Source organism: Podarcis pityusensis (assembly GCF_964106645.2).
Source record: "Podarcis pityusensis genome assembly, chromosome: 6".
NCBI lineage: Eukaryota > Metazoa > Chordata > Lepidosauria > Squamata > Lacertidae > Podarcis > Podarcis pityusensis.
The window spans coordinates 53,204,187-53,216,352 of NC_138030.1; the positions used below are offsets into that span (position 1 = coordinate 53,204,187).

The window sequence follows — 12,166 nt, forward strand, 5'->3', positions numbered from 1 at the left end:
CAGTGGCTGCACATCCTGTTTTGCCACTTGAGGCGGCTGCCTCACGCCGTGTCAGGACCAGGCCAACTCTGGCAGCAGCATTACTGATCAGCTGCCTGTTAATTGCCTGTTAATTGCTCCTTAAATAATTGATTCCTTTCCCAGATGTGAGGAGGTTTCATCTCATTCTCTATCTTTTCGTTAATGCTATCTTGAATTTTAAAATGAAAAGAAAATAATAGAGCAAAACAGTTCCCCACTGACAAATAAAAGCCTATTTGTCTACAATACTACCTCCATATAAAAAAAAAGGAAAGCAGGAACAAAATCTTCAAGGAAGTTACTAATTAAAGTTACAGGGGATCTTTCCTTAACAGGACTTGATCTTGGTCATGGGAATGAGCATTACTGATGGCAAAGAAGCAATGCCTCAGCCATACTAAACAGCATTGTTAAGGACACACTAGGTGCAGTGCCAGCTCCAGGCTGCATTAGCTTTGCCACCCCAGAGGAGTAGGGAGAGTTTGGATTCCTGCCTTGGCTGATGCTGGCCATGCAGCCAAGCAATCCCACTAGCAATTCCATGGTATTCCAAGCTATATACAGTTGCCATCAAACAGCATCCTCAAGTCTCAATGTGCCAACCTGATCAGGTAAATCAGACCAGAATTTCTTCCTGAGTCTGTATGCCATGCAGCTGACTGACTTTCCCACCACATACTAGTATGTGTGAGACCATTTTGGAAGAGACTGATTATACAGTACTCTCTGTCAGTTCCTAAGCAGAGGGGGAATGGAGCGCAAGTCATTATGAAGGCCTGTCTGCACAGCCCACCAATGGGATACGTATAGCCCTCTCCAACCGATGGAAATAGCAGGCCTGATGCTGCTTTCATGCCTTCTGATTGTACCTTGCCAGAGGGGTTTCTGCAGGTATAAAAATATTGGTTATACCTTACAGGAGCTCATGCTATTAGTACGGTTGTAGATGTAATATGATTTACTGGTGTTTTTTTATTTCCCACTGGCCTGGTATCAATATATTTATACCACAAGAGTGGCCAATAAATTTCTCTTATGAATCCTGTTATACACCATTGACTATTTATCATTTTTATTAGGAGGTCACAACTTAAAGGTGTAACATGATTTTATACCTAATTTGCGACCCTTTCCAAAATAATACATGGTCACTTCTGAACTATTCACCTCCTCCTCTGGCATTTGCAATTCTTCAGCCTCTCTCTCTCTCCCCGCCCCTCAACCAGATGGTCCTGGCTTCAGGTTCTTAGGAACCCTCTTTCTCCTGCCATCTCTAGTACAAAGAATAAAGAAACTAGAACTAACGAGTCCCAGTTGCTTGCATTTATATAATTCTGCAATGGCAACCAGGAAATGGTCAACGTTTGGACCTAGTTCACTATATCAGTGACCCAGAGGAGCAATTTTATGGCTTTTTCTCAGCATCGCTTCACATTTTCGGCTTCTTTCTCAGGTTCAGTGCTAAAAATGACAGTCAAAGGAGGAGTTGACATTACAATGAATTAAGTATGGTCTTTCTTTTTCCTGAGTTCTTACTGTGACATCTATAACCCATAAGACGATGGGCACAGGGAGAGTGATTTGTATGCATGCACAGTCTTCATTGATGGTGCCCCTGCATAAATCACACTTTTTACTACTGCCCCTATACTTGGACAGTGAAAAACACTACCTACACACATAGATTCTGATCACAACACAGTGTCTTTTGTTAAAAAAATAACAATACCATGCAATCAGTTAGGTTCCTTGAATAATATGAGGTTGCCAGGGCAGATTCATATTCTAAGTAAATGAGTGAGTGAAAGTGTGGCCACAGGCAACCTGGCCACCATAAATGCCATGAGACCAGATAACATATCAGGTCTCCACCCTCAGGGAGATTGATCACATGTGCTTTTCATGCAAAAGGCCCAATATTCAATAGTAAACATCAGGGTAGCCAACGTGGTGTCCTCCAGTTGCTGTGGACTCCAACTCCCAGCCAGCGTGACCAAGCTCCTGGGCTGATGCGAGTTGGAATCCAGCAACCTTTGGAGGGCACCATTTTGGCTACCCCTTTTCTAGTGTCACCAGTTTGAAAAGCCATCAGGTAGCAGATGATGTAAAAAAATATTGGCTTGAGACCTTGACAGGGTCAGAATTAAGAGTGATCTTGATAAAACGCCTGATTTGTGAACAATGTGTGGCAATGGGTAGGGATTTTATGTGAAGACATTCCCACCTGACCATACAACCTATGATCTGTTGTGCTACAGATACCGCTCGTTGGATTTGCTACAAATACCAAAACCCAGTCTTGGCAACGAAGCGTGTCTGGAAGCTCAAGGCAATTTTGTATAGTAATATAAACTATAATTGTTGCTCCAAATAGCCTGCAGCAAAATGTGGAGAAAATTCTTGTGCTATCATTTCTATTAAATACAAAACACAAAAATGCAAAATGCGAAAAAAATGTTATTTTCCAGATTTGCCATGTAATGAATAAATCCTTGAATAATCATAGAAAAGGGCTGTAGTGCCCTCCAAATATTGTTGGACCACAAATCCACCATCCCTGCCACTGAACATGTTAGCTGGGACTGATGGGAGTTGTTGTCAACAGTGTCCAGAAGTTACCAGATTGGCTACTTCTGCCTTAGAGAAAGAGCCTCAGGTAGCTCGATCCTTTATTGAATAAGCACTTAGAGTGCTGAAAAAACAATAACAACCACTTATATCACATATCGTGAGTGTTTAGAGCCCTTCATAGTTATTAGTTATAATCTCAACATATCTGTAATATTCATCAAAATTTTGTTATTCAGTTCTCCAACCAGCAATGTTTAGAAAAATGTATTTATTATGAGAAAGTGTGCATAAATCTGAAGAAATTCACAAACATTTAAAAGGCATTATATTAGGAGAAATTGCCTGCAAAGATGTGTGCATCAGTCGAAACGGCATATGAAAATGTGTCCATGAAGAGAATTTTGCACTAAAATGCTGGTGAATTTTCATGAGGATTTAAAAAAAATTGCAAATTGCTGCAAACTGTGGAGAACTGAATTTCAGATTGGAAAAAGGAGACACAGAGAGAACCAAACTTGGCAGATTCTTCTATCCCTAGTCAAGACTGAGGGGAGAAGAGTCATCCCTTGCCTTCCTGTCAGGTACTCCATGGCTTATAAATGCCCAGAGGCCCTGAAAGCTGGAAGTAAGAGAAGGGAGAGGGGTTTCCAGGGACAGCAGAGCAAACCCATTCTCCCCAAGTATGAAAATGAGGAAATTAATGGCACCAGATTGTCCACCAAACTTCGGAAAAGAAAAATAATGCCAGAAAGTTCATTCCCTGTTTCTTCAGGAGCTATGGACTTTTTAATGGCGCCCACAACTTCTTAAAAGTAATAAGTGACTATGGCCTTGTTTAAAGCCAGAAATAAGTTGACCAATTGCTGCTATGTTTTACTTCAGGGTATCCATCTCAGGCAGAAAGAGAGAGGAAAAGACCAGCCTATAATGGTTTGCCTGGCTTGGAAACTCCATTTTGGACCGTGGAGAGTCATATTTCAGAGAGTATTGATCAGACTGCAGTTTGTGTTTCCTTGCGTCCATGATCCTGTTTGCAGCCCTGTAAAATAATAATAGTACTCGTGTCAGTGAGGTAATTACCATTGATCTAACACACTGTGACAAATTTTTCAGTCATGCCACTTGATTCATACTTAAAGTTATGGCACTGTTGACTGCTCCTTAAATAATTGAAGGGTGCCCTTTGTAAATCAGCGGGCTTTCCCCCCAAAAGTGGCAGTTTCTTCTTTGTTGAGAGCTCGTTACCTAGCTTCATCAGGGATTTGCAAATTAAACAGACAGGCTTTTAGCATCACATGTAGCTTACGGGAGGCGCTAATATCGTTTGAGCTGGCAAATCATTTATGACAGTTTGCAAAACTACAGGGGAGACCGGCTATCGCATTTCAGCCGCCCTGACTGCTTGAAGAACAACAAGGATTGAAATGCAGCAGAGACGGGGGAGGACTGTGAAAATTCTCAGGTTTTGCTTGAGGGAAGGCTGAAATTCTCACAACCTCTTCTGTATCTGAACACAGGACAGACATATGCTGAATGAAAAACAGGGGTCACTTATGGTTTTCGTTCCCTTCACAAGAATTGTAACAGGAAGCAGTGCAACCTGTTGACCACAGCAAAGACCTCTGAAATAATTGGGCTCTTCTTTGCCTTGGAAATAGGGTGACCAGGTGAAAAACAGGACAGGGTTCCTGCACCTTTAATAGGATGTGGGCATTTCAGGAGGCATCAGTCTGCACAACATTACTGAAACTGATAGACAGCTATTAACGGTGCAGGAATCCTGCTCTGTCCTTCACCTGGCTCTGCTACCTGGAAAGCAGGGAGTCTGGAATCTATATTTCTCAGTGTTGCCAGGATCAAGAGTAAGCAGATGCAGCACCCATGAAGTCTTTCAGACGCATTCCTCCTAGAACAACTTTCTGGTCCAGGCATGAGGAATTTGCAGCTATTTGTTAGTAGCTGGACTCCATCTTTCTTTGGCCCCAGACCTGCATGGTCAATGGACAGAGAGTATGTGGGTTGGAGTCTAACAACATCTAGAGGGTCAGTTTCCCTATCCCTTGAACTAGTCCAAGATGTTCTGTTGGCTCACCCTGTTTCTAACAAAATTGGGCTCTAAAAGATTACCCAGAGCTGGGTTTGACTTTGTAAATAGATCAGTTGTTTACATCTGCTGGGCAATAAATATAAAAGAAATGAATGAGATGAGTGCTATACATACCCTCTGCAATCATTCTGCAACCACCCAGCCTAAGAGATAAAACTCACTTTCAATTGCTCCTGCCCAGTGGTTCTGCTAGGGTCAGACTTCCAGATGGATGTCCTAGGACCTGCAGCACTGGAGCACACCCCTGCAACAGCAAGGCAAATGACAGCTTTCTTTTTTGTTTCTTTTTTAACTTTTCACAGGGAGTGGAATGTTGTCAGAGAGTAGCTCCCATCCGTGATACCCCCATCTTTAATTCCCAAGAATGTCTCCAGAAACTGAAAAGGGCAGGTAGGACTATGGAGATGTTTTGGAGAACACAAGCCCTAACTGACTGGTAAGGAGGAGCAGTGGACCATAACTGTGCTGGAGGAGGAAACCAGGACACTGATACACTAGGGGTGGGCGCTCACCAGCAAACTGCAACCAGTGCAGAGGAACAATAGGCTGTACTGCAGTGCGTTGGATGAAGTCAGCCCATCCTGTGCTTTGTTTTTCAGTGTGCTGGCCCCGGGTGTAACCCAAGAAACGCGGTCCAGGTCATGTCCAGAATCTGAAGGTTCTGCTAGGAGTCAGTCCAACGGGGCCAAGGCAGGACGCGAGGCAGGAAACCAGGCAGGGACAGGTACAGGATCTCAGGCAGGATCTGGCATACAGCAATGTTGCTCCTGCAACCTGGGGCGGGTTCTGACAGCCTTTTATCTTTGTCAGGGTAACAGCCAGTCCTGATCCCCCAGTGATTCACCTCCCTGTTTCTCCTGAAGGCGAGGACTCCTCCTGCAAGTACTCAGGTCTCTCCTTCTCTCAGACCTTAGTCTCTGCAGCTCAGGAGACGTCGGTGGGTTACTAGACCCAGGGACCACCTCAGCCTCCCCTGACCAAACCGGTAGTGGAGCAGCTGTAAGTGATGGCCCAGCTGAAGGCAGCGAGGTACTCCCCACATCTGGAGCCAGGATAGGCTCGAGCCCCTGACTCGGCCCAGCTGGTTTTGCTGCAGGGGCACCTGTGCAGACTGGGACTTTTTAGGATCAGGCCCCAGACTTGGTTCAGATGATGCCTGAGGCAAAGGATCCAGTGCAGACTGAGACCTCTCTGGTTTCAAGTCTGAGCCCGAGTCCCAAGCCATCACATTCAGGATAGTAAGACATGCCAGCCCAGTTCCGAGCAGCTGAACTGCGCAGCCAGAAAAGCAGGCAAACAGGACTCTGGAAATAGGGAGGAGATGTTACAAACACATCACAGAATCATCAAATTGTACAGTTAGAAGTGAGCTTGAGGATCATCTAGCCAAACCCACTGCAATGCAGGAATTTGCAGTTTCCCATACAGGGACTGAATCTGCAACCTGGGCGTTATCAGCAGCATGCTCTAACCCCAACTCCCAAATGTTGTGCCCACTCACCACTGAGAGATTGAAAAGGATCAACAGGGCATTACAGTGGTTCCACTGCTCCATACAGGGCCACTACCAGAGAATAGCACTGGGTGTTTTTTTGTTTGGACCCATGACACTTATGCTTTGTGGTGCCACAGAAAGACAATCTTCTCCCCTGTCCTCAACATCAATATGAAATGCTCAAAGTGAAGTGCAAATTCAAACCCTGGCTGCCCTTATCCACACTGAGAAGTTTGCTGATAATTTGTAGGAATCCTGGTCTGCAGTTTGTCCAGCATAAAGTATAATCCAAGCTCTGCAATCCGGGGTTGCAAGAAGCACTGCGGCACTCCCAGCGCCAGTCCTTTTTATGTCGCAAGCTTCCTCGCAAACTCTTTGGTGAAAGTCAAAATCTCTGCCAATCCACTGGATATCACTGATGCAACAGGCTACTTGAAAATAAGAATTCTGAAAGGGGTCACAACCTTTTTTCACACAATACTGAAGACAATAGTTGTTGTTGTTTTAATCCAGTAATGCAAGAGGGTGTTTTTCAACAAGATGTTATAGCATAATAGTCTTTTTCGCAGAGGAAATTAAATTAACTGCCCTCCTCAGAAACCTGTAGAACCTCTGCATTGTTGAAATGTGAAAGGCAAAGGCCTCAGTTCTAAGGCTCATTGAATGATGCATAAAGGGTTTGCAATTGTGGGCATTTTCGTACCTCCTTGAGGTGATCGCAGAACAAATACAAAAGCATCTTTAAAAGAGTTTACTAAATAAGTCTGGGATTGAACAGGCAGTGTATTCAGGGGTCAAATTTAATTCCTTCCCCGCTTTTGTATTCAGATTAAAGGCCAAGGTGGATTTGCGGAAGCCAGCCTCTCCTCTGTTAATGCTGCTTTTGCACTTAACCTGCAATTTACCTGTCAGGAGCCAACACTTTAAAGAAGAGCTAAGCTCTTACCACTTCCAAGCAATTTACCTTGCCCCTGAATGAATGTCCTTCGGCTCCATGATGATTACAAAAGCTCTCTGCAATGGAGGCAACTCCTGGATCAGAACTCAATTTTGTGGAAACGAGAAGGACCAATTTTAGGCAAATCAGCCACCGCGAGACAAAATGGAAAATAAAAAATAAAATTGGCCCAGATCAGCTCCGTGATGATGAAATGCAGCCTTCACTCAACACACCAACGTTTGAAAAGCCTTGTGAAATTCCAGGATCCCAAGTGCAAGCAAAGTGATTTATTAAGTGGCCTGTCTGTACCGATATCAAACTTTTCCCTAGTGGGGGGCCAATGTTAAATTCTATCATTAAAACCTATTACTGAGCTATCAAAAACCCGCTGTAATTCTGTCTAATGACCTCATTTCCCTAAGTGTAACCCATGCCACTCAGTGGAAGTTTTGCTGATTTGGTTTGGGCCTCTCAGTAGGATGTAGTTCCTTCAATTTTTTATTTTTATTTTTTTTGAAGAGAGGGAGAGAGGGTGAGAAGGGAAAAATCAATGTCTGTAGAGATGACAAGCCATGAGGCCAGTAGCTGGGGACTTCGAAAACAATCCAATATACCATTTCCTATCCAGTCTATTAGCTACCCTAGTCAGCCTAGCCTCTAAGTTTTGATTGAAGGCTGGGCTGAGACCAGATAGACGGGAAACGAGGCCGAGGCCGGGTGGCTGCTAAACAAGCCTGCTTTATAGCTTGCTGAAATCAGTCATAAAAGTAGGTGTATATAAAAATGGATTAATGCATTAAAAGTTTAAAATGGTTCCTTCCTCTCTCGCCCCATCCCTTTCCTTTTCCCGTTACCCCAGCTCTGGTTAAGGTAAGATGTGGATAAAAAAAGAGAGAGGGGGAACCAGACTGGAAATGGTTCGTCGTCATCCCCCGGCCAGCGCCACATGCGTATACACCTTTTCACACCCCCCCCACCCTGCACTACTTCTACTTGCCATGAAATCATTTCGTAAATACAAAAGAGGCCCCTCGGGCTATTGGTGCCCAGACACTCATTTTTGGAGTGGATAATTGACTTCTTTCAGTTGATAATTCATAGCTTGCATATGCGGGCTAATACATCAGCGCCCAGAGACTTCTGAAGAGCCCGGAGCCAGAAAGAGAAAGGGCGAGCGGAGAGAGGAGAGGGGGGGAAATTCAGATGATAGATGAGTGCATTACAGCTTTATGAATGAATTATGTCCCACAAATACCTTGAGCAGGAAAGTCCGTCGGCCTCTATCTATACTAATCTGGGAGGAATTATGACGATTTTCACATTAAAAGTATGGGAGCGGGGGGTGGGAGGGGGGAGAAAAGAAAGGAGCTAGGAATTAATTGAGCAATTGGGCCATTAAAAATGTATGCCCTCGCATTTTGGTGTCCGTTCTCTCATTCATCATACAGTAGGAAGCTTCTGTCATTTGTGGGGTATTTCTTTTTTTAAAAAATGCAGGTTCTTGTCGTATAAAAACCAGTTGGGATTATTTTGACAAGACAAAGTCTATTTTATGTATGGAGGGTCTGGGTTTCTTTAGAACCACGCTGGTGTTTTCTTTGTGTGATAGAACAGAGCAGAGTTCCCCAACTGCTAGCTTCAAAAAAAATCAGCATTTGTGGCTTCGAGTGAAAAAAGAAAGGAAGAAAATGAAATCAATCTTATTTCATCTTTCCTTCAACCTGGCTGCTTTGGTTTTCTAAGCATTTTTGCTATCAGAATATGGGGCACGTAACACAGAATGGATCATTCTCAGCTGAAAAGTTCCGCTGGCAAACAGGCGACCATTAAATGAGTAGAATCCCTTGAAAAAGTATTGGCATTTTTTCATGTATCTAAGGGAGAAAATGCAAGGGCATCAATACTGGACAAGGAGTGTGTGTGTGTGTGTGTGTGTGTGTGTGTGTGTGCGTGCGTGCATGTGTGCGTGTGTGTGTGTGTGTGTGTGTGGTTTTTTCTAATCATTTGATGGCTCCTTAGTGAAGTCTGATAGGCATAAATGCATCCACACCCTTTCCCCTTGGGATTTTCTTTTTAGGAACAGGTCACAGTTAATCTAGTTCAACTAAAAGCAATCCAAACACTGGACACAGGAGCATTTTAAATAGAGAAGCTTGGTGGAAAATGGTGCTTGTTCCTTTAAGCTGCTCCAAATATTGTTTTTATAAACTTTGTGTGGTAGTGCTAAAATAAACAACTTTGGGGGTCCTTTGGAGACATCTTCTGGAAAGGAACCTCTTTCCCAAGCTGTGATGATCAAGGGGATCAGGGTCTTGTCTGGCTCCCTTGTATAGTATCCCCCAGGGTAGATCACTCCCGTGAAAAGCATACAGGACACCACACAGAACATGCATGTACTCTTAGGTTGGTGACACATATGTTTCTTAAAGTATACAATACTAAATCAGTTCTTCTATCTTATTTCAACTGAAATTCTTTTGGTTTGATAACTGATAAGATCATCTACCTAGCTTGGAACACCTTTATATATAAAAGTTAAGATTCTTTTTTTAAAAAAAAATGATGTCAAAATTGATCAGGCGCACGCACACATGCAAATATTTAAACCCATGCTGTAAAGACATGATCATAAGTTTAATTCCTTAACAGATCAATTCTTATTAAAGATTAGTATGTTCCACAGTCCAGTTGTCAACTTGCTCTGATCTAGTTCCGTTTGATGGAGATAAAGTGGGATTTGTTTGAGTCCAAACATGTTACCATGGCTTAACTTGCTTATGTATTTATTGCCTGTAAAGTATCAGTAACAGGACAACCTTAAGCCTGCTTTTTTGAACTGGGTTCAAAGGGAGTTGCTCCTGAATAATTGGCATAGGGTTGCAACCTCAGCTATAGCTTCAGGTTTTATAAATAAGCATTTTAATACTTTTATTATGTCTTCTTATGTGTAAATGAAACAATGCTTAAAAGGAAATCATCATTAGTGCTACTAACCTTGAAATAAATAACACTTAAGCAACAAAGCCTGATTCAAGTTAAAATGCCATTTAAGAAACTTACTAAATATGTTATCCTCATGCTCTCAGTCCTCTCCTCTGCTTCAGAAACTATTTTTCACTTACTCATTTTAACTTGAATCAGTCTATAAATATTGAAATGTGCAGCCAACAATCATGAGATAGTAAACAATTTCCAAAGTATGTTTGCTCCCCACGTCTGCATACTAAATTGCAATTTAAAGTTAGGGGTGGGGTGAGGAGGTGGGAGGGACAGAGTATTCCAAGAGATCTGGGTGGGTTGAGATACTTTGCCACATTGCTAGTGGGCGGGGCTTCAAGTGTCCCAGAAGACTAGAAGTTTGTGCTGCAACAAAGCAGCCCAGGAGCAGCCCAGCCATGTCAAAGAGTAATCGTATCACTTTCCTGCAAAATGCCTTGCGTCCTCTTCTCCCACTTCCCATCACAATGAAGCCACTAAAGCTGGAGGGGTCCGCAAATCTGCATCAAAATAAAACTGCTCTGGGAATATGACGGATGGTTAGCATACTATAAATAAATAAATCTTGACTGTGAGTCCTGCAAGACCTGCTCCCTGCTTTGCTGGCCTATTTCCACCTGGCCTGGGAGGGTTGGGGCCATAGCTGTCAACTTTTCCCTTTTCTTGTGAGGAATCCTATTCGGAATAAGGGAATTTCCCTTTAAAAAAGGGAAACGTTGACCGTTACTGGGGCTCTGACTGATTCCAGCTGCAAAAGCTGCTGCTGAAAGTACCAGAGGCCATATTGCTGGGAGTCCAGAAGGAACATGCTGGTCAGGGCGCCTAGAGACTGGGGGGAGGTAGGTGTTGGGAATTCTGTCGGGGCCAAGATCTAATTTTGATGGTGTCTTATTTTTGCTTTTTTTGTAAGTTGTTGTTTGACCTTACTATGCATTCTAAGGGGACGTTTAATTTTACTGAAAATGTCTTAATGAGATGCTTTCATTAGCTTCTTGTTAATTTGAATTTTGTTATATTGTGTGAATTAAGAACATATTATGAACTAAATAACTTGTGAATTATGGAAATAAAGTTCCTAATGTAAGCCTCCTTGAGCATAGTATACTATGGAAGGTAAAGGGGACCCCTGACCATTAGGTCCAGTCGTGGCTGACTCTGGGGTTGCGGCACTCATCTCGCTTTATTGGCCGAGGGAGCCGGCATGCAGCTTCCAGGTCATGTGGCCAGCATGACTAAGCCACTTCTGGCAAACCAGAGCAGCGCACGGAAATGACGTTTACCTTCCCGCCGGAGTGGTACCTATTTATCTACTTGCACTTTGACATGCTTTCGAACTGCTAGGTTGGCAGGAGCTGGGACTGAACAATGAGAGCTCACCCCATTGTGGGGATTCGAACCGCCGACCTTCTGATCGGCAAGTCCTAGGCTCTGTGGTTTGACCCACAGTGCCACCCACATCCCTATACTATGGAAAGGAGGCCTACAAATAAATGGTGGTGATCTGCTGCTAGCATCTGTCTGCCTTGAGAGATAATGGAGTACACCTCCAGGGGTGGAGTCAAACTGCAGCGTTAGGAGCACTGAACTGATCTCCTCAGAATGCAAGCTTGGGCAGTGTGTGTGGAAGTCCTGGGCTGCCCAGATGATAAGACCTCCTTCTTGGCCTAATGGATGTGGTCCAAAGGAGAGCGGAGCAAGATGTTTGGTACCAGCTTGGCTACAGGAGTAGCTGGAAGGAAGCATACAACATGTCATCCAACCACTTTAGGGAGTCCACTCCAGATTTGTGTAGGGTTTACTCCCTAGCCTTTTCTTCTCCCAGAGATTTAGTATCAGAGTTTTCCTTCCCCTAGATGAGCTACCTTCCCAGGTTGACGAGTCCAATCTTCCCCTCACTTCCCTCTAAGGAACATGCAGAAACCACCTTCTTGACCATTGGACCCACTATTGGTCTCATCTGCTCAATCCACCAGAGCCTGTCTTTGCATGCTTGGGAAGTCTATAACTCACTGAAGATTTGATACCCATCAGCTAC

At 43.6% G+C, this 12,166-nt stretch overlaps 1 long non-coding RNA gene across 1 annotated transcript; it reads left to right on the top strand.

The window, feature by feature from the left end:
* The first annotated feature begins 3,487 nt into the window (after positions 1 to 3,487).
* LOC308479149 lies at positions 3,488 to 5,313 on the top strand. The gene is made up of 3 exons (XR_013987504.1): positions 3,488 to 3,664; positions 5,002 to 5,089; positions 5,299 to 5,313. It is a non-coding gene; the product is annotated as an uncharacterized lncRNA (long non-coding RNA).
* Positions 5,314 to 12,166: the final 6,853 nt, after the last annotated feature.